The sequence below is a fragment of the Gobio gobio genome (genome assembly GCF_949357685.1).
Source record: "Gobio gobio genome assembly, chromosome: 12".
Classification (NCBI taxonomy): Eukaryota; Metazoa; Chordata; class Actinopteri; order Cypriniformes; family Gobionidae; genus Gobio; species Gobio gobio.
This window is the reverse complement of record NC_137105.1, coordinates 51,113,404-51,134,463: the sequence shown is the minus strand read 5'-3', so window position 1 is coordinate 51,134,463 and position 21,060 is coordinate 51,113,404.

Here is a 21,060-nt window from a genome sequence, read left to right as displayed (position 1 = left end):
AAAGTATCAGATTTAACACATCATCTTTGAGGATGAAATGTTCACTTGCTGCCTAATGTATCCCACCCACTGTCAAAAAAAAAAATATATATATATATATATATATATGTGTGTGTGTGTGTGTGTGTGTGTGTAATTTGTATCCTGTGATCAAAGCTGAATTTTCAGCATCATTACTCCAGTCTTCAGTGTCACATGATCCTTCAGAAATCATTATAATATGCTGATTTGCTGCTCAAGAAACATTTAATATGAATATTTAATTTAATATGCTTTGTCACATCAAACTCGAATTGGCCTGAAAAAAACATGATGATTGTGTTGGTGAAATTAAAGGTGTGTGACCAGTGTTTACCGAGCTTGATGACTGATGACCATTAAAAAGAACAGCTGAACATCAGAGCACACATAAAATATACTGTTTAAAGCTGCAGTCCATAACTTTTTTTGGTTAAACATGATCCAAAATCAAATTTTGAGCAAGTACATAACCAGCCAGTGTTCAAAACGATCTCCTTACCTTAGCCTGATTCACAACGGTAAGCTTGTAATAATGTGTTATACACTCATCTAAGGATTATTAGGAACACCTGTTCAATTTCTCATTAATGCAATTATCTAATCAACCAATCACATGGCAGTTGCTTCAATGCATTGAGGGGTGTGGTCCTGGTCAAGACAATCTCCTGAACTCCACACTGAATGTCGGAATGGGAAAGAAAGGAGATTTAAGCAATTTTGAGCGTGGCATGGTTGTTGGTGCCAGACGGGCCGGTCTGAGTGTTTCACAATCTGCTCAGTTACTGGGATTTTCACACACAACCATTTCTAGGGTTTACAAAGAATGGTGTGAAAAGGGAAAAACATCCAGTGTGCGGCAGTCCTGTGGGCGAAAATGCCTTGTTGATGCTAGAGGTCAGAGGAGAATGGGCCGACTGATTCAAGCTGATAGAAGAGCAACTTTGACTGAAATAACCACTCGTTACAACCGAGGTCTGCAGCAAAGCATTTGTGAAGCCACAACACACACAACCTTGAGGCGGATGGGCTACAACAGCAGAAGACCCCACCGGGTACCACTCATCTCCACTACAAATAGGAAAAAGAGGCGACAATTTGCACCAGCTCACCAAAATTTGACAGTTGAAGACTGGAAAAATGTTGCCTGGTCTGATGAGTCTCGATTTCTGTTGAGACGTTCAGATGGTAGAGTCAGAATTTGGCGTAAACAGAATGAGAACATGGATCCATCATGCCTTGTTACCACTGTGCAGGCTGGTGGTGGTGGTGTAATGGTGTGGGGGATGTTTTCTTGGCACACTTTAGGTCCCTTAGTGCCAATTGGGCATGGTTTAAATGCCACGGCCTACCTGAGCATTGTTTCTGACCATGTCCATCCCTTTATGAGCAGCATGTCCCCATCCTCTGATGGCTACTTCCAGCAGGATAATGCGCCGTCACAAAGCTCCAATCATTTCAAATTGGTTTCTTGAACATGACAATGAGTTCACTGGACTAAAATGGCCCCCACAGTCTCCAGATCTCAACCCAATAGAGCATCTTTGGGATGTGGTGGAACGGGAACTTCGTGCCCTGGATGTGCATCCCACAAATCTCCATCAACTGCAAGATGCTCTCCTATCAATATGGGCCAACATTTCTAAAGAATGCTTTCAGCACCTTGTTGAATCAATGCCACGTAGAATTTAGGCAGTTCTGAAGGTGAAAGGGGGTCAAACACAGTATTAGTGTGTGTTCCTAATAATCCTATAGGTGAGTGTATACGAGTGGTACTGGTGGCTTTCCACAGGAATTTCAAGCATGTCTTTGCATCATCACGTCTGTATGGAGAAGGAGTCCGGCTCGCATGTGTGGATGCTGCAGCATTTACAGCCTCTTCACACAGCAGCTGGAATAATTAAACACATCATTTTGATGACGGATTGTAATCCAGAAAGGCTCAAACGACCACCATCAGTGACTCGATATTCACCTGGAGACAAAAGCAAAAGATCAGACTGTACAGAAGTGGAAATCTACAGGTAACGCTAATACACACTAAACACACAATGCTGATGTTGTTAACATGAACAATTTGAGAACAAAGTATAATAATAATTTGCACAGTTTGATGTGATGTGAGCTAAGCGATCGTTAGATTTAATCACCGTTGGGAGCGTGATCTTATTGTAATGCTCTTTTTCTCAGTCGGTCAGAACAGTGTTATAAGACTTACTTGTTTTGATGACATTTGACGGTGAAAATTCTTATTTTGGTCGTATTTCCAAGACGTAGCATCTGTGATTCTGAAGTAGAGTTTCCACACCGGTGCGCTGAATGAATGACAGCCACACACTCCTCAAAACATGAGATTCATTCGATGCACCTCGTAAAGATGATAATTCAACAAATAACTGCAATCGCAGGTTTCAAACAGAGATGGCGACAAAGAGGCAAAACCGGACTGCAGCTTTAAATTGTTACTGCCTTTAGTTATTTTTTAAATGTAAAATGCTTAAAACACTAACTTCATAAACGGAGTGTCTATTCACACCAAGTGGATAAAGCATGCCCTGTTGGCAAGTGTTATTCGCACTAGCTCTGCCTAACAATGCCTGTTTGGAAAAATAAGATAAAGAAAATAATGTTCCAACGTTTTCTGTGGCGCAGTCAGTAAAGCGTAACGCTGCATTCACACGGGCGTCGGCGTTAACGCTTCTCATTTACTTATATAAATTGCATCTAAATACTATTTAAACATATGGAAAATTGATCTGCACTTGGTGTAAATAGCATCTATCGATCTTTACACTTGATGTAAATAGAATATATCGATCTTTACACTTGGTGTAAATAGCATCTATCGATCTTTACACTTGGTGTAAATAGCATCTATCGATCTTTACACTTGATGTAAATAGAATAAATCGATCTTTACACTTGGTGTAAATAGCATCTATCGATCTTTACACTTGATGTAAATAGAATATATCGATCTTTACACTTGGTGTAAATAGCATCTATCGATCTTTACACTTGGTGTAAAAAGAATATATCGATCTTTACACTTGATGTAAATAGAATATATCGATCTTTACACTTGGTGTAAATAGCATCTATCGATCTTTACACTTGGTGTAAATAGCATCTATCGATCTTTATACTTGGTGTAAATAGAATATGTCGATCTTTACACTTGGTGTAAATAGCATCTATCGATCTTTACACTTGGTGTAAATAGCATCTATCGATCTTTACACTTAGTGTAAATAGCATCTATCAATCTTTACACTTGATGTAAATAGAATATATCGATCTTTACACTTGATGTAAATAGAATATATCGATCTTTACACTTGATGTAAATAGAATATATCGATCTTTACACTTGGTGTAAATAGCATCTATCGATCTTTACACTTGGTGTAAATCGAATATATTGATCTTTACACTTGGTGTAAATAGCATCTATCGATCTTTACACTTGGTGTAAATCGAATATATCGATCTTTACATTTGGTGTAAATAGCATCTATCGATCTTTACACTTGGTGTAAATCGAATATATTAATCTTTACACTTGGTGTAAATAGCATCTATCGATCTTTACACTTGGTGTAAATAGAATATATCGATCTTTACACTTGATGTAAATAGAATATATACTTGGTGTAAATAGAATATATCGATCTTTACACTTGGTGTAAATAGAATATATCGATCTTTACACTTGGTGTAAATAGCATCTATCGATCTTTACACTTGGTGTAAATAGAATATATTGATCTTTACACTTGGTGTAAATAGAATATATTGATCTTTACACTTGATGTAAATAGAATATATCGATCTTTACACTTGATGTAAATAGAATATATCGATCTTTACACTTGGTGTAAATAGCATCTATCGATCTTTACACTTGATGTAAATAGCATCTATCGATCTTTACACTTGGTGTAAAAAGAATATATCGATCTTTACACTTGATGTAAATAGAATATATCGATCTTTACACTTGGTGTAAATAGAATATATACTTGGTGTAAATAGAATATATTGATCTTTACACTTGGTGTAAATAGCATCTATCGATCTTTACACTTGGTGTAAATAGAATATATTGATCTTTACACTTGGTGTAAATAGAATATATCGATCTTTACACTTGGTGTAAATAGCATCTATCGATCTTTACACTTGGTGTAAATAGCATCTATCGATCTTTACACTTGGTGTAAATAGAATATATTGATCTTTACACTTGGTGTAAATAGAATATATCGATCTTTACACTTGGTGTAAATAGAATATATTGATCTTTACACTTGGTGTAAATAGAATATATCGATCTTTACACTTGGTGTAAATAGCATCTATCGATCTTTACACTTGATGTAAATAGAATATATCGATCTTTACACTTGGGGCCCTATTTTAACGATCTGAAACGCAAGTGTAAAAACGCGAAGCGCAAGTAACTTTGTGGGCGGGTCTCGGCGCTGTTGCTATTTTCCCGGCGGGATAAATGGCTCTTGCGCCCGGCGCAAATCTAAAATGGGTTGGTCTGAAGTAGCTTCATTATTCATAGGTGTGGTTTGGGCGTAACGTGAATAAACCAATCCGAGCGTCATCCAACATTCCCTTTAAAAGCAGGTGCGCAAGTTCCATTATGGATTGCTATTATTATGGCGTAAGGCGCACGCCAGGAGCGGTTCACAGCCGAGGAGACTGATGTGCTTGTAAGAGCAGTGAAAGACAGAGAAGTGAAGTTGTAATGTTGTACATTATGGTAAAGGTGATTTCACAGTCTTTTTTTTTTCAGTCTTTCAGTTTTTTCAGTTTTTCAGTCGATTTTTTTTTCCTGGTTCTTGACGGACAAACCAATTTGTCAGATGTCCTTATATACATATATGTCTTGCCACTATTGGGCAAACAGGTCTTATCCTTAATTATTACAATTAGCCTGAATCATTTGTAAGCTAGATTTATGCCTATTTTTTCACATCTTCGTGGCACACCACAATGATTTCCGTCATCTCATGTGTTAATATTTTTTTAGTGTAACAATTTATTTATTGTTATTATTGTTATTATGAGATTTGCAAAAATAACTGTTGCATCTGTGTAGATTACATGAGCAAAGTGTATGCGCGTTGTGCACGCTATACATTATGGTCAAACATGCGCCCTTAAAATAGCATAATGAACAACGCGCAACGCGCCACTGACTTTAGACTAGGTTTTTTCTGGTCAATGGCGCAATTGTTTAATGGAACAGCAAAATAGCACCAGGGATTGTTTGCGCCGGAACACGCCTCCTTTTTTGCGCTGAACCGCCCAGGGAGCGCAAGTTCATTCACTAGTTTAGAGACGTGCTTCTGTGGAGGGAAAAGCGCGCTTTGCGCGGGTGCAAAATAGGAATGACACATGCGTCGGTGTACAAAGTCAATTGCGCTGGGTGCAAGATAGGGCCCTTGGTGTAAATAGCATCTATCGATCTTTACACTTGGTGTAAATCGAATATATTGATCTTTACACTTGGTGTAAATAGCATCTATCGATCTTTACACTTGGTGTAAATCGAATATATCGATCTTTACACTTGGTGTAAATAGCATCTATCGATCTTTACACTTGGTGTAAATCGAATATATTAATCTTTACACTTGGTGTAAATAGCATCTATCGATCTTTACACTTGGTGTAAATAGAATATATCGATCTTTACACTTGATGTAAATAGAATATATACTTGGTGTAAATAGAATATATCGATCTTTACACTTGGTGTAAATAGAATATATCGATCTTTACACTTGGTGTAAATAGCATCTATCGATCTTTACACTTGGTGTAAATAGAATATATTGATCTTTACACTTGGTGTAAATAGAATATATCGATCTTTACACTTGATGTAAATAGAATATATCGATCTTTACACTTGATGTAAATAGAATATATCGATCTTTACACTTGATGTAAATAGAATATATCGATCTTTACACTTGGTGTAAATAGCATCTATCGATCTTTACACTTGATGTAAATAGCATCTATCGATCTTTACACTTGGTGTAAAAAGAATATATCGATCTTTACACTTGATGTAAATAGAATATATCGATCTTTACACTTGGTGTAAATAGAATATATACTTGGTGTAAATAGAATATATTGATCTTTACACTTGGTGTAAATAGCATCTATCGATCTTTACACTTGGTGTAAATAGAATATATTGATCTTTACACTTGGTGTAAATAGAATATATCGATCTTTACACTTGGTGTAAATAGCATCTATCGATCTTTACACTTGGTGTAAATAGCATCTATCGATCTTTACACTTGGTGTAAATAGAATATATTGATCTTTACACTTGGTGTAAATAGAATATATCGATCTTTACACTTGGTGTAAATAGCATCTATCGATCTTTACACTTGATGTAAATAGAATATATTGATCTTTACACTTGGTGTAAATAGAATATATCGATCTTTACATTTGGTTTAAATAGAATATATCGATCTTTACACTTGGTGTAAATAGAATATATTGATCTTTACACTTGGTGTAAATAGAATATATCGATCTTTACACTTGGTGTAAATAGCATCTATCGATCTTTACACTTGGTGTAAATAGAATATATTGATCTTTACACTTGGTGTAAATAGAATATATCGATCTTTACACTTGATGTAAATAGAATATATCAATCTTTACACTTGATGTAAATAGAATATATCGATCTTTACACTTGGTGTAAATAGCATCTATCGATCTTTACACTTGATGTAAATAGCATCTATCGATCTTTACACTTGGTGTAAAAAGAATATATCGATCTTTACACTTGATGTAAATAGAATATATCGATCTTTACACTTGGTGTAAATAGAATATATACTTGGTGTAAATAGAATATATTGATCTTTACACTTGGTGTAAATAGCATCTATCGATCTTTACACTTGGTGTAAATAGAATATATCGATCTTTACACTTGATGTAAATAGAATATATCAATCTTTACACTTGATGTAAATAGAATATATCGATCTTTACACTTGGTGTAAATAGCATCTATCGATCTTTACACTTGATGTAAATAGCATCTATCGATCTTTACACTTGGTGTAAAAAGAATATATCGATCTTTACACTTGATGTAAATAGAATATATCGATCTTTACACTTGGTGTAAATAGAATATATACTTGGTGTAAATAGAATATATTGATCTTTACACTTGGTGTAAATAGCATCTATCGATCTTTACACTTGGTGTAAATAGAATATATTGATCTTTACACTTGGTGTAAATAGAATATATCGATCTTTACACTTGGTGTAAATAGCATCTATCGATCTTTACACTTGATGTAAAGAGAATATATTGATCTTTACACTTGATGTAAATAGAATATATCGATCTTTACACTTGGTGTAAATAGAATATATCGATCTTTACACTTGGTGTAAATAGCATCTATCGATCTTTACACTTGATGTAAATAGAATATATTGATCTTTACACTTGGTGTAAATAGAATATATCGATCTTTACATTTGGTTTAAATAGAATATATCGATCTTTACACTTGGTGTAAATAGAATATATTGATCTTTACACTTGGTGTAAATAGAATATATCGATCTTTACACTTGGTGTAAATAGCATCTATCGATCTTTACACTTGGTGTAAATAGAATATATTGATCTTTACACTTGGTGTAAATAGAATATATCGATCTTTACACTTGATGTAAATAGAATATATCAATCTTTACACTTGATGTAAATAGAATATATCGATCTTTACACTTGGTGTAAATAGAATATATACTTGGTGTAAATAGAATATATTGATCTTTACACTTGGTGTAAATAGCATCTATCGATCTTTACACTTGGTGTAAATAGAATATATTGATCTTTACACTTGGTGTAAATAGAATATATCGATCTTTACACTTGGTGTAAATAGCATCTATCGATCTTTACACTTGATGTAAATAGAATATATTGATCTTTACACTTGGTGTAAATAGCATCTATCGATCTTTACACTTGGTGTAAATAGAATATATTGATCTTTACACTTGGTGTAAATAGAATATATCGATCTTTACACTTGGTGTAAATAGCATCTATCGATCTTTACACTTGGTGTAAATAGCATCTATCGATCTTTACACTTGGTGTAAATAGAATATATTGATCTTTACACTTGGTGTAAATAGAATATATCGATCTTTACACTTGATGTAAATAGAATATATCGATCTTTACACTTGATGTAAATAGAATATATCGATCTTTACACTTGATGTAAATAGAATATATCGATCTTTACACTTGGTGTAAATAGCATCTATCGATCTTTACACTTGATGTAAATAGCATCTATCGATCTTTACACTTGGTGTAAAAAGAATATATCGATCTTTACACTTGATGTAAATAGAATATATCGATCTTTACACTTGGTGTAAATAGAATATATACTTGGTGTAAATAGAATATATTGATCTTTACACTTGGTGTAAATAGCATCTATCGATCTTTACACTTGGTGTAAATAGAATATATTGATCTTTACACTTGGTGTAAATAGAATATATCGATCTTTACACTTGGTGTAAATAGCATCTATCGATCTTTACACTTGGTGTAAATAGCATCTATCGATCTTTACACTTGGTGTAAATAGAATATATTGATCTTTACACTTGGTGTAAATAGAATATATCGATCTTTACACTTGGTGTAAATAGCATCTATCGATCTTTACACTTGATGTAAATAGAATATATTGATCTTTACACTTGGTGTAAATAGAATATATCGATCTTTACATTTGGTTTAAATAGAATATATCGATCTTTACACTTGGTGTAAATAGAATATATTGATCTTTACACTTGGTGTAAATAGAATATATCGATCTTTACACTTGGTGTAAATAGCATCTATCGATCTTTACACTTGGTGTAAATAGAATATATTGATCTTTACACTTGGTGTAAATAGAATATATCGATCTTTACACTTGATGTAAATAGAATATATCAATCTTTACACTTGATGTAAATAGAATATATCGATCTTTACACTTGGTGTAAATAGCATCTATCGATCTTTACACTTGATGTAAATAGCATCTATCGATCTTTACACTTGGTGTAAAAAGAATATATCGATCTTTACACTTGATGTAAATAGAATATATCGATCTTTACACTTGGTGTAAATAGAATATATCGATCTTTACACTTGGTGTAAATAGAATATATCGATCTTTACACTTGGTGTAAATAGCATCTATCGATCTTTACACAGTGTAAATAGCCGCTGCCTTTAATAAATAGAACATTAATTACATTTTTAATGTGAAAATACAAAACAGAATTTCTTTTTTTCCGATGTAATGCAAAGTAATGTTTATTTAGCAAGGAAAATGTGACAACACTAAGTGTAACTGGGACATGATTTATATATAAAACACATTTAAAGAGCTGTGAGGACTTTGCCTCCTCGATCAGCCCGAGACCATCACACATCACGAACCGCTCTCGCGCGTCTTGCGTCATGAAGTCTGTGATCCAGAGGAGGTGCGATCGACTCCCATCCGCTCTCACTCATTCAACAAGCTGTGCGTTTCTGAGACGGGCAGTTTAAACAAGCCGATTGCGGATCAGAAGTAATGGAGTTGCAGAAATTGAAGCGAAGCGCTGCGAGCACACGGTAACGCGAGCGTCGAGGAGGAGAGGACTGAAGAAGTAAGTTACATAAACACAGGACCACATTAGATGTGTTATTATGCGTGTGTGTGTGTGTGTGTGTGTGTGTAGCATTCTCGTGAGGTTTAGATGTGATATAGCCTTCTATCTGAACTAAAGGTAAACGACAGGATTAATATTACAAGATAAACGTATCAGTAAATCATTTCCCTGGATCAAAAAGCACATCAGTGCATGCATAAAAACCCACCGCTTCTGATATGCTTCATAAATTATCAATGCATTGCGTATCACGAAGAGATGTGGTGCATGCATGCGCTCATTTCACACCATATTTCATACCATATCAGCTGAATATTATGTAAATGTAGAGAAGTGTTTAACAGTAGTATTGATATGAGTAGGACTGATGTTTTGAGTTGGGTTGGGGAAATGTCTACTCTACATTAATGTGCATCATAATAGGCAAAAATTGTGCATTTAAAATAATGTTAAAGGATTGTTCAGGGTTCAATTCTAGTAAGCATTTAACGCACAGCATGTGGCACAATGTTGATTACCACTAAACTGATTTTGCATTGTCCCTCGTTTAAAAGAAAAGATTATGGTGAGGCACTTACAACAGATTTAAATTTATAAGCAGAAATGTAAAGCTTATGTTGATAAAAGCATTTACGTCAATTCATGTATAGTATTTAAGGTGTATCGTTGTTTTAATCATCATTTACACTCATAGGGTTTAAGGCATCATTGTAATTTCAACAAAGTTTGCACAGAAAATATTATTTAAGTCTTGAAGCTGTAACTAGTTAACACTGTGAACATGTAAAAGAATTTTCAACATTTTGTCACATTGTCATATTTTTGAATAATGAGGCCTTTTAAAATCATATTTTCAACATTATCGTATAATTATGACTTAGCATGTCATATTTTTGACTTTTTATCTAATAATGAGGACTTTTAAAATCATATATTCAACATTTTATCTTATAATTATGACTTAGCATGTCATATTTTTTACTTTTTATCTAATGAGGACTTTTAAAATCATATTTTCAACATTTTATCTCTTAATTATGACTTAGCATGTCATATTTTTGACTTTTTTTTATCTAATAATGAGGACTTTTAAAATCATATATTCAACATTTTATCTTATAATTATGACTTAGCATGTCATATTTTTGACTTTTTATCTAATAATGAGGACATTTAAAATAATATTTTCAACATTTATCTCTTAATTATGACTTTATGATAACTGAAATGAGCTGATCAGTAATATAGTTGATTATTTAGTGTCTCCAACTGAGCAAGCCAGAGCAAACCATATGCTTGGTATAATAAGAATAAATGCATATTTAATACAATAATAGGAACATGATATCCTACTTATTATTTAATAATTTAAATATGTTTAAAAATAGGAAGATATAAAGACGCACATTATAGTTATGATGTTCTGTCTTGTATTTTATCTCAAAATAAAGGATGTCATTTTATTCCACATGGAAATGAGCGGGAATAAGTGAATACAGCCGCTTATTGACATGAGGTGTTCATAATGCTGGGGTTATTAACATACTGTATATAATCTCTGCCGTAACAACAGCCCATTTCAAATGTTTACGTGCTTTTCTTCTTTGTATTTTTTGAGCGGTGATGAAATATATTGCTCTTGTAAAAACTTGCCAGCATTAATAAAAGGCCAGATGTTTAAAATGCATCCAATGACAGCGAAGCGCAACCGTACGGTGCTCTGCAGGGGTCAAAAAGGATCAAGTGAATTTTGAAGTAAAATGAACCACCACATCTTAAAGGCGTTGAGAACAGTCTCACTTAAAAAGACAGAGTGCAGTTTTTCTCAGGTTCCCAAAATCCCAAGTCAGTATTTTTGTTTTGATAAATCAAGGACTTGTTTTACTGTCAAGGACTGAGAAGTAAAAGCCTTTAAAATCTGTCGGGTAAGACGTTACAGTTCAATGCCTTTCTCAAAAGTTGAAAATGCACTGATATGTTTAATCAACCCTTTGCATGGCATTTGCTGCAGCGTCCTCAGCACAGACATGTCCTGCATCGCTTGATGTTAATGTAATTGTAATAATTTGTGCATCTGTGTTTTGTGTGTTTTACTGAATTAGCTGATTTCCGCTGACAGCTTGATCACGTCTCCTCAGCGTTTCTGTTTGACTGGGGTTTTGTGGTTTCTCAGCCTCTGTTGTGTGCGTCTAACGAATGCTGCGTGATGACCTTAGCCATCCATCAGTGTTAAAGTGCAGTGAACATGCAGTATTTGCAGTTTGACACTGAGATTTCTGTTTGGTATTGTCACATCTTGGCTGTGTACAAATGCATGAAGAGGAAGGAATCGGGTTAAAAAGTCTTTCATTAATCCACACTGAAGATAATCCAAACACAACCATAACGTAGACGAGACTGGACAACTACGAACAGAAACACAGGAACTTAAACTCAAGAGTCAAACAAGGTAATTAAATCACACACAGCTGAGCAGAATGACGAATCAAATTAAAATTCATGACATCAAACTAATCAAACTGAAAACTGAGTCCATGTGACGAGGTATAAACCTGTTCCATGATGACTTTCAAGTGTACTCCTTTTAGGCATTACGTTTGCAGATGTATCTGCATCAAATAACGTTTTTTGTAATCTACAACGTATCCTTAAACTGTGTAAATTAATGAATGCCTCTAAATATGCCTATTAAGCCCCTTTTTACAAGATGTAAAATAAGTCTCTGATGTCCCCAGAGTGTGTGTGTGTGAAGCTTCAGCGCAAAATATCCCACAGATCATTTTATAGCATGTTAAAATTGTTACTTTTTGAGGGTGAGCAAAACGTGCCGTTTTTGTGTGTGTCCCTTTAAATGCAAATGAGCTGCTGCTCCCGCCCTCTTTCTAGAAGAGAATAGTTGGCAACACTACCTCACACACACACACACACACACACACACACACACACACACACACTGTAAATGTCTGAAACGGTTCAGCCTTTTCTGATCAAACTGGACAATGACGGAGAGACTCCAGAAGAAGAGAGAACATGTAGAACGAGACTGAAGGGATAGATGATGAGTTTATGAGTTAACCTTCTTCAGTCATTGATTAGCATATTCTGTCATGATAATCTATAAAGCGCTGGTGTGGGGTAAGATGAGCCAGAGAATATCTGCTGATGAAGAGAGAACAGGAATAGTTTAGTGTAATTACGGTTATAACTGATGATGTCATCTCGCTTTATGACATGCTATTGCGTTTGTGTTCGTACTGTATCAATAAATGTGAGAGACGGACGACAGCTCGAGCTCGACTACAGCGACTCTTCCTCTTCTCCACATGTTCCCGGGGGCGGGGTTATGCAAATGTTAGGGGTAGTGATGTCACTAACTCGTTGTAGTCCCTACCAGCCGTTTGTTGTAGTCCTTAAAAAGAGAAAATATCGTAACTTTGCAGATGTTGTTTGTGCTCAAACAGTGACACACACTCACTAAAGTTACACAAGTCTAATCATAATCAACCAGCGCTTTAATTCTTCCCTGTCTCTGGATTCTGGACACTGATCTAATATTAAACTGCAAAAAAATTGTCACAAAAATGTTTCACCCCAAGGACTCTCAAAAGTGAAAGTCTGCCCACAGAAAGAAACCTTCAAACGTGCGCAGCAGCACACACACACACACTGATTTTTACACACAGAGGGACGCGTAGCAGCACACACACACACACACACACACACACACACACACTCTCTGGAGAAGCGTTCAGTCTCTCCTCATGTCAATAGTGAATCCTCTCATGGTGCAGCACAATTGGCTTTTAAAGGGAAAGGGAGATGAGACTCTGATTGGTTTATTGCGCGTTACGCCCAAAACACACCCATGACTCATTAAGAGACGAGGGACGACCCTTTTGGACCTTTTTCCGTCGTTAAACTAGCAAAAGTGGATTCGGACACGCCCTAAGTCCACCTACGCCGTGCGCTTCAGACCGTAGAGAAAGATCGACACGCGTCATAATCTGAAGACCACGCCCATCGGGGGGAAAACAATCAAACCCTCCATTGACTTTGCATTGCATGAGGCTCCTCCTTGACATTTATGACTTATAACAAAAAACAGAACAATGTCTCAAAGCTGCAGTGTGACAGGGTGTACAGCAAACAAGCTAAAATACACAGAAGTAAGTTTTTATAAAAAACGAGCGTTTAAGGACACAAAAGTGGATACAGGCCATAGAGACAGAGTTATATTACACTGAGAACTACACCCACTGGAGGGGAACATAATCAGAGACAGGAAATATAACACATAAAACTGACATTTGGATATTTGACTTAACAGTGACACATGTTAACTACACACACAGGCACACTGAGCGTCAGGATCCCACAATTCACCCGTTCTTCTGCTGATGCTTCACGTCTTAATGTCTGTATCCACTGTTGTGTCCTTAAACGCTCTGTTTTTTTTTAGGTCGACAGCTTATAAAAATATACTTCTGTGTATTTTAGCTTGTTTGTTGTACACTTTGTCACATATCAGCTTTTAGACATTGTTCTGTTTTTTGTTATAAGTCTGAAATGACAAGGAGGCGCTTCACGCAATGCAAAGTCAATGGAGAGCGTTGGATTGTTTCCCCCCCGGTGTGCGCTCATTAAAACCGGGCCCTATATGTGCATGTTCTAGATCTAACAAAATGACAAGGCTTTTAAAGGAAACTCAACGGCTCCCAGAGCACAGGTTCACGGTGAACTCACTCGCTGGAGCTCTGTGTCTGATATGGTGGACCATTTCTGAGAAACAGCAGCAGGCCATCTGTGCTTCTGGAGCAGGAAACAGGGATAAGTGCTGCCTAATGCCCACCGACACAGACATCTCCTCACGGGACACACTGCCAGAGGACTGAAGGACCTGTGTGCTGCCCATAGTTGCCAAGTCTGAGTATAACACGCGACTTTGGGCTTCTTTTTTTGGCAAGTCGCGTTAAAAAATCACAAGTCGCGGGTTGCGGTTTTTTGGGCTTATTTAAAAGAAAATGTGGTTGTTCGTTCTCTTCAGTTTCAGCTCAAATGCATTAATGCTCGACATGATGGTTTAGAGACAGTCATATTCTTTTTAGATAGTCTATTTCTTTCTCAGAATCATTGATATTAGTAATGCAGCACTGCTATACTGTCCTCGTATTGTTTAACAGTAGACCTAGTTTATTTAAAGTTGTTTTTCGTTATGAGTTCGAAAACGCGCAGTGATGTCTGTAAACGCTTCGATCATGAATAATAAAATTAAGTGCATGATGTTGAGTCTTCTGTTGAGTCAATCTGTCAAAACATTATAATGAGAGCAGGATTTAAATAAAATGTTGTTTCTGTGTGCTTTCGTTGTCCGTGTATCAGCGTTGTTAAAGGGTTAGTTCACCCAAAAATGAAAATTCTGTCATTAATTCCTCACCCTCACGTCGTTCGACACCCGTCAGACCTCCGTTCATATTCAGAACACAAATGAAGATATTTTAGTGTAAAGCTGATGCTGAGAAAGGCTTCAGATAGGCCTCCATTGGCATTCAGTACATTTACACTCACAAGACCCATAAAAGGCTCTTAAAACATCGTTACAAAGTCCATCTCACCACAGCGGCTCTACAATAATCTTACGATGCGACGGCAATAGTTTTTGTGCGCAAAAAAAATCAAAATAACACCTTTATCCAACTTGTTACTGCCTTCCGTGTGTGTCTCCACGACGCATGCGCGAGAATATGAGCAGATCCGGCGTTCGGACACATGACCCAGAAGTGATTTGTTTACAATCAGAGGAAGACGCGCGTGTCTAAGCTGTTGAATTCTACATTGATTGTGCTTTAGGTCTCGGCGTAGTGCTCAAAATGGGGTTAAAGTGAGCATTTCATGGAATCCCGAACGCTGGCGCTACGTCATATTCCCGCGCATGCGGCGTGGAGGCACACGGAAGGCAATAACAAGTTGGATAAAGGTGTTATTTTGATTTTTTTTTGCGCACAAAAACTATTGTCGTCGCATCGTAAGATTATTGTAGAGTCACTGTGGTGAGATGGACTTTGTAACGATGTTTTAAGAGCCTTTTATCGGTCTTGGGAGTATAAATGTACTGAATGCCAATGGAGGCCTATCTGAAGCCTTTCTCAGCATCAGCTTTCAACAAAAATATCTTAATTTGTGTTCCGAATATGAACGGAGGTCTTACGGGTCTCGAACGACATAAGGGTGAGTAATTAATGACAGAATTTTCATTTTTGGGTGAACTAACCCTTTAAAGGGGCTATATGCAACTTTTCCCCCAAAATAAACGTAACAATAGCCTTTATATTTGACCATTTATGACTCAAACATCTCCTGATGAGCATACTGACACCTTGTCCGCTCACAGTGGGTGCACCTATAAGCCTGTATCCTATTTTTCCTATTTTCTGGCGGGTCGTTTTTTCCCGCGCTGTCTGCGGATGTGACGTCACCACCGCTGCGAGAGCCAGCAGAAAATAAGAGCAGTTCTGTTTTTTGGCCACAGGTGTCAGTCGCGAGTTTAAATTTCAGAAAAACGCATATAGCCCCTTTAAGGGAAGAGCGCATTCACAATGTTCCGTTTCAAACCATCTAGCACGCTGAAGTTCACGTGCGCATTCACGTCCTTTTGTGTTGATTTATGTCGTAATAGGTTCATAATAATCTTCATATTAATATTGATATATGGTGCGTTTGGTTGAGTTTATTAACCAGCTCTGCAGGGTGGTGTTATTTCACAGTTTCAGCTCAAAGGCAATGCTCGATATTACTGACTTGGTTATTTGAGACGGTCATTTTATAAAGATGTTTCTTTTTCAAAGACATTTATGCCTCATAATCTAGCAGTTATTTTTTGTTTTATATGTTCATGTTTTCATATACCTGTTTTCATGTCACGTTTGTATTTGTCAACAACCATTTTCATAACAGTTTTCATTATCTCAATGACGGACATGCCCCGCCCCCTGCACATGCCCCGCCCCCTGCACATGCCCCGCCCCCTGCAATGCCCCGCCCCCGAGTACTCGAGTACTCGTTTTTGAGACCTATCGATGATCGAAATGAGAAATTGACAAAAATGCCCATCCCTAGTAATCGCAAGGCAAAACTATGCCATTATGTAATGCGTAGATAGTATTTGATATGCTAATTTAGATTTGTTTGTAAAATAAATTAGAGCAATGTGTTAGTTAATATGTACGGATCGAGCCCCACACATGACGTGCAAGAAAAAAAAGTAAATTGTGTGCAAAATTTACAAATTTGTTCCCTCGATTTGCTAAACCGTCCACACGATTTACTCATTTGTTCCCTTGATTTATAAATCGCGTGCACGATTTAGCCTACTAGTTTTTTCCTGCATGTCATATGCAGGGCTCCGTAAATATGCTACCTAAATGATCTTCCGGTTTTTACAGCGATTTCCACATTTCACAGCGATCTTAAGGAATTATGAATGAACCGCTCGGCCTATTGAGCTAGCTTGTACATGTGTTGTTTGGATTAGAGTCACTTTCCAGAAGTTGCTAAAAGTTGCCAAATAAATAAAAAAAAATTGCTAAATTTGTTGCTAGGTGCTTTTAGAAAAAAAAGTTGCTAAGGTAGTCTGAAAAGTTGCTAAATCTAGCAACAAAATTGCTAAATTGGCAACACTGGTAGTAATCTATCCTCATATATCCCACCTCTTTCTCCCGCTCACACTGAAGAAAAATCGCATGTGACGTTATAAATGCACGTAATGATAGTTAGTAGACTTAAATAGACCTATACATTTTTACAAACAATACCACCAGCACAGATGTACAGAGATGGAGAGGAAACAGGGAGGAGAGGCACCTAATTTAATTTAAAAAAATATGTTTGTGATGTATTTAAAATTACAGGCTATTATAAAAAAAACAAGTCTACTAATAATAACAGTAGGTATGGTTCAAATTAATTTTTTTATAAATATGTGGCTATACTGCAGCGCTCCCTTAGTGCTTGTGTCCTAATGTGCATCCATCCTAAATAGTGTGTGACATGAGTCATTTTCAATACTATTTAGGGCAGATAGTGTGCACATTGAGATGTAGGGCTTATCTTTTTCAAGGTTTGCAGTGTGTGTGTGTGTGTGTGTTCACTTCTGCCCCTAATATGTGTGCACTAACTCCTGTGTGTGTGGAGGAAGAGCCAACGCTTTCTTCTGTCATCATCCCTGTGATGGGGAAGATGCGCTCACATGTTCAGGACAGAGACTCTGTGCTAACCTGCAACATGAAAACAGAGATCAGGAAAGATCAGGAGATGAGGTACAGCTATGAAGAGCTTAATTCAGCCGCCTCCTTTAATCCGAGATTTAAGAGCTCATTAATAAACAGTGACACAGCTGATCTCTCTAATTAACAATCAGTGATGGAAAACACAATACTTGGGAAGCCTCCTGTCAACTATTGTATCAGAGAACGGGAAAGGGAGGGAGAGAATATCTGACAGACCACACAAAGAACTGCAAACACACAAGGCCATGGAAGAGACTTTCTTGGTGGAAATTGTCCCTGTATGTTTTTTTGATGCATATTGTTTGCACGTTCGTTTTCAATTCACACATCTTCTGAAGCCCTGCTCGGATGGTAATTGTTTCTCACATGGACGTCTGTAAAAATAAATGCCACGTCAGGGATAAACTCGTGCATTCGGATGTGATTTATTCACGGTGGGTTTTGTGATCCTGCGCACCTGGAACCTGCTCACGTGATCAATAACATGATTGTGCTGTAAATAACATGTCTTATATCAAGTCATCTTTATTTCTCTAACGCTCTTCACACACAGAGGCTTCAGAGCAGCTTTACACTGATGAGAGGGAATTCATTTTGTTTTTGATTGATTTATTTCTGTTGTAAAAACTGATATCAAAATGTAAACACGCATGTCAAAAAAAAAAAAAAAAAATTATATATATATATATATATATATATATATATATATATTGCACAAAATGAAAACAATGTAAATATTATTATTATAAGTGTGAATCAAAAAATGAAAAGCGCATTTAAAAAAATAACAAGCATGATTTCATCTCTTAAATGTCAGTGTGTGTGTGTTTTGGTCATAATTTAGACTTTTTAAAAATCTAATTTCAGCTTTTTATCTAATATTGATCTAATTTTATCTTATAATTATGACTTAGCATGTCATATTTATGACTTTTTATCGAATAATGAGGACTTTTAAAATCATATTTTAAACATTTTATCTTATAATTATGACTTAGCATGTCATATTTTTGACTTTATATCTAATAATGAGGGCTTTTAAAATCATATTTCCAACATTTTATCTTATAATTATGACTTAGCATGTCATATTTTTTACTTTTTATCTAATAATGAGGACTTTTAAAATCATTTTCAACATTTTATCTCTTAATTATGACTTAGCATTTCATATTTTTTACTTTTTATCTAATAATGAGGACTTTTAAAATCATAATTTCAACATTTTATCTCTTACTTATGACTTAACATATCATATTTTTGACTTTTTATCTAATAATGAGGACCTTTAAAATCATATTTTTAATATTATGACTTTATGATAACTGAAATGAGCTGATCAGTAATATAGTTGATTATTTAGTGTCTCCAACTGAGCAAGCCAGAGCAAACCATATGCTTGGTATAATAAGAATAAATGCATATTTAATATAATAATAGGAAAATAATATCCTAAATATTATTAAATTATGTAAATCTGTTTAAAAATAGTACGATAAATAGACGCAATTTATAGTTCAAACGTTTTTCTGTCTTGTATTTTATCTCAAAATAAAGGATGTAATTTTATTCCACATGGAAATACGCGGGGATAAGTGAATACAGCCGCTTATTGACATGAGGTGTTCATAATGCTGTGGTTATTAACATACTGTATATAATCTCTGCCGTAATAACAGCCCATTTCAAATGTTTACATGCTTTTCTTCTTTGTATTTTTTGAGCGGTGATGAAATACATTGCTCTTGTAAAAACTTTACAAAGCGCAACCGTACATTGCTCTGCAGGGGTCAAAAAGAATATAAACAGTGAATTTTGAAGTGATATATTCTTGAAAGCTCAGAGATGTGGATTTGGCAATCAAATGACCACACGACCTTGGTGTTTGTCAACAGGAGGTAATTCTGCCGGGGACTTTTACACGGGTGGTGGAAGAAAAACACTGATATTCTGGATTCAGACGTCAATAAAATCACTGACTAGCCCCTGTCAATGATGAAAACACCTTATGACCCCACCAGAAACAATTACTGAGGGCTTTTGATATTGATTTAGTATCGATACAGAGGGATTCGATTCTGGTATTGTAGCCGAAGCCAAAATTGTGGTATCAAGCCAAGCCTAGTAAACAACAGCGAGACACACTTCATGCTGCAATGCATGCTGGGAGCCAACGGTATAAAACGTACGACTCCCAGCATGCATTGCAGCATGAAGCGTGTCACCATTGTTGAGATTCATATGATTCTTGATGTCTGTGTGCGTCTAATTTTTCTCTCCACACAACGTATTTAAAAACGAATCTGTGGCAATAAAGTACGGTTGGTGGAAATCTATTAATAACGTATAAACACTTTAGGTCAATGATGAGATTCATCAATCATTTTTCTCTATGATGATGAAAACTATATTGAACCATGGTAACATTGATTAAATGCCATAATCATTGATTTTGTTAATGAAGTTTCAACATTAATTATTGTTACATTAAATGTTTAGTTGTTATGGTCCTCAATATGCATATAAAAGAGTTAATTGCACCAGATTACTATGCAATATATTATGCAAATTAGGAGCATTACACAATTTTGTTATTAATACTTCAAAGAAGCTGCATTATAATACTGTACAAAGCTGCCCATCGCCACTTTCCCTATATGATGAAATGTAAATAATGTGTGTAATGAAATATTGTTTTTCATAGTCGGAGTTAACTTATAAAAGTAGCATAAACTTTTAGGGACTAGTATGTTGCATTGTGCCATATATGTTGCTTTGGGTGCTGCTAAAAGCATAAAAGTAGCGTTTAACACTGTGAAATACAAGCACATTAATTCAATTTGACATTACAACTTTATTCTGTTCTGTGCAAATAAGACTGAAATACGAATATACACACCAATCCTGTTCATCAGAAAATCACAGCTGGACTACTGATGTGTATGTGTGTGTGTAATCTGTGTGTATAAAGAGTTTGTCA